The sequence below is a fragment of the Austrofundulus limnaeus genome, unplaced genomic scaffold (assembly GCF_001266775.1).
Source record: "Austrofundulus limnaeus strain Quisiro unplaced genomic scaffold, Austrofundulus_limnaeus-1.0 Scaffold600, whole genome shotgun sequence".
NCBI lineage: Eukaryota > Metazoa > Chordata > Actinopteri > Cyprinodontiformes > Rivulidae > Austrofundulus > Austrofundulus limnaeus.
Genome location: NW_013953002.1, coordinates 275,025 through 278,301, shown reverse-complemented (window position 1 = coordinate 278,301; position 3,277 = coordinate 275,025). Strand labels below are relative to the sequence as shown.

At 38.3% G+C, this 3,277-nt stretch overlaps 1 long non-coding RNA gene across 2 annotated transcripts in view; it reads right to left on the bottom strand.

Moving 5' to 3' along the window:
- LOC106531133 (uncharacterized) overlaps nt 1–3,268 on the bottom strand; it is a 6,661-nt gene extending 3,393 nt beyond the window's left edge. The window contains exon 1 of one of the 2 annotated variants that reach the window (XR_001311871.1): nt 2,521–3,268. This is a non-coding gene — a long non-coding RNA (uncharacterized LOC106531133). Of the gene's footprint in view, nt 1–68; nt 102–2,520 lie in introns of those variants that run through there. The other variant, XR_001311870.1, reaches the window with a different exon arrangement.
- Nucleotides 3,269–3,277: the final 9 nt, after the last annotated feature.

Sequence of the window (3,277 nt, the reverse complement as noted above, 5' to 3'; positions counted from 1 at the left end):
TGTGTGTGTGTGTGTGTGTGTGTGTGTGTGTGTGTGTGTGTGTGTGTGTGTGTGTGTGTGGGGGTCACCTCGAGTCAAATTATCAAGGAACTATCTTGGACTCTCAGTCCTCTGATGGGCCTTCTAATGGACAAAAACTCTGTTCCACTTAGAAATGTACAGTATTTAGGCCACCCAAGGCCACTTCCCTTCTAAATCAGAGAAGAACAGAAGAATCTTCTCTTATTTGATTTAGCGTTCTCTTAACTGAAAGTATTACGCATTTTGATAATCAGAGAATGTTTATCAAAGTTACAGGAGAAGAGAGGACAGATCTCTTTTCTCCCTCAGTATGATTTCAGCTATGTATGGTTTTTCTGTGGGAAAAATTCTTATTTAACTAAAACAATCTTTAGGGTTTAAGTTGATGAAATATCAATGTTTTACTTGTCTGAATCATATTTGCAAATGTTTTGAACTTGAAGCAATTCATTTTTCTTTCAGTTACGTTTTAAACAAGTACTCATCAGATAATTTAAATGGGTCATGAAATGTGTTGTTCTGAACCACACAGCAGCAGCAAATAATCTTTTGTTTCAGGAGGGCACAGCGAGCTCTGAAACTAACACTTTCCTTGATAATTTCTTTTTCTAATCTAACCTTCTGGAGGGCGGACCATAGATTCTCTAAGCTTTTCGGAACTAACAGTTTCCGCCCGTCTAGAACACACAGAGAGAAAAGAAAGAGAGTAAAGGTGACTGACCGCCGTCAGTCACTGTGACAGCTAGATTCTCTCCYGGGAATCAAAAGCTGAAAACTGTGTCAGGTTTGGCCCCTTCATGCCAACGGGGAAACCTCAAAGTGTGGAAAACCACGCCTGGTTTATCCACCTTCAGAAACTCTCCAGACGGAAGTTTTATTTACAACCTGGGTTCCAGTCGAGGCCTTGTCTTCTGGTTACGGCTGACGTGGACGTAAACGAGTCAAAGCGCACGCCTTGGGGTCCCCTGTTCGACGGTCTAAAGACAGATTCTCCAGCAGCACCCCCACTTACCTGGCAGGTGACAGAACATCATCTCAAGGTAAAAGCTGGCTGTGTGTGACGTCGAGGTCTGACCAAAGTTGAGCACAGAACGCTTCGTCCTTCTGGTTAAAACCCACATTATTTAAGATAAAGTATAGAAAAGCTAACATCTTTCTTCAACCTTTTTCTTAACCTTGCCCTTGCCAACTCCTAAGATAAACAGCCTCATTTGTCTGGTATTTAACATCTAAGCTGACATTTGTGTTTCTATTGAAGTGTGGTTAACAATTAAGAAGTTAAAAGCTTGTTATTGTTGGTCCCAAAACTTTTATAGGAAATTAATTGTTCACAATCAGGTGTACTCTAGTCAAATTTTGTATGATTTGTAAAATAAATGATCACATATCATGGTTCAAATCAACATTCACTGACTGAGAGTTACTTTTTGTGTCCATTCATTCTTGCACTAAAGAAATATTTATCCAAACATTAAAAGAGATCCTTGCTAATTATATTACTCTTGTAACCTTGTTATAAGAAGTGTAAGTTGACCCTTACAAATGGTGGAGAATGTGTCCTTTTAATGGTGGAGAATGCGTCCTTTCTTTTCAAAGGATAAATATTTCTGTCTGTGCAAAATATTGAATATGTTAAATTGCTGGTTGGCATTGTGTTTTATGTCATTTCTGAATGACTCATGATAGCAAATTGTCTTGGCTGATGGTGTTCAGAAAAATACAGGTTACTGCAGGCTTGTTTTCTGTCATTATATTACAAAAACTTTGCTATTAATAAATAAAACTTTAAACAAAGCTGCTTATCTATGTGTGAGCTGTCAGTAAGATGACATCACGCAGCAGCTGTAAATCTCTCAGTGAAGCTGACGACTGCTGAAACTAGGCTTAAAAAGCTGTTTTTTAATCTAAACTGCGCTAGAAGGCGAGTTTATGATTATTGCATGCATTTTGTCTAAAGGATAACATGTTTTATCCATTGAACCAGAATATTACAAACACCTTCGTTGTTAAGGGTTAATATCTGAGTTCGGTTATATAACCAGAGGCCTCTCCGCGTGTCCCAAGAGGGTCTCCCGATATAATCAAAACACTCCACTAAAATCTAAATAAACTGGCCATTTATTAGTTTTACACTACTTTCATTAACAGATGAATTTAAGTGAGGAGTGAGACGTCACGGAGCTAACGAGAGATAGCTCCGGGCTACTTCTGGACATAAACTTTACACGTCAGTCCAGATGATGGAAAAACTGTCTCGGTGTGAGCTGGGAGCTCAACCGTATCTGCTAATTAGCGCTTAAAAGACATATCTGAAGTTTTCTGTGTACTTTTTCCGTGTGTAAAAGTAGAAAATAAAGCAGAAAGCCGAGTTCGGATATTTGGACCGAACCGGAAGTGATACACGGGTACTCGCGGAGACGCGCGAACCCGCACATCTGAAGACAGTTTTACAAAGAGAAAACTGTCCGTTTCGCTGTTAAATGTGAAAACATTGCTTACTGTTTGTGCTGGCTGGTCTAAACACTAAGAATTTTGTTCTAAAAAGCTGTCTTAAGCCCTCGAAAAAGTACAGAACCGGAAGTGATGCAAAGCTCGGGTACACAAAATCCCTCTTCATATAGCGATCTCAAAAATAAGAAACCTTCGGAAACTAATTAGCGTGCATAGACACGTTTCGACGAATTAACTCATCTCTCAAAAACACACTCTTTCAGTCAATGTCCTTAATCTGTCTAAATTCCGCCGTTAAACATGTTAATTTAATAAGCTTCTGAGCGAAGCTAACAGGCTAAAAGCTACCGGAACCGGAAGTGCCGCCATCTTAAGCAGGGCATCGTGTCCTCAATGCGACCTAACCAAAATGGCGCCCTAGTGGCCAAATAGTGGTCATAGTCTCCATCTAGTCGTTAAAATAATGCTTTACTGCCATTTCCTCAGTTCAACAACTGGCAATAATTAAAAACACACAAATCTTGCTTTTTAACAAAAATAAAAGCAATAAACAAATATTTAATCCTTCTAAATATAAAATGGTTTATTTATAAAACAACAAATTCCATATTAATCAGGTTTTTAACCCTTTTTCAGAAATTCATGTATGGGAAACACAGTTTGCTGTAAAGGAGTTTTTACTAAAGCTAAATTTAATATCAGTCGTGCTAAGAACACACTGTGTCAGATTTCTGCTTAAAGTTACACAACTTTTATCAAACGAAAAGTGATTAACCAATAGTTGTACCCTGTTAAAATATTTTAA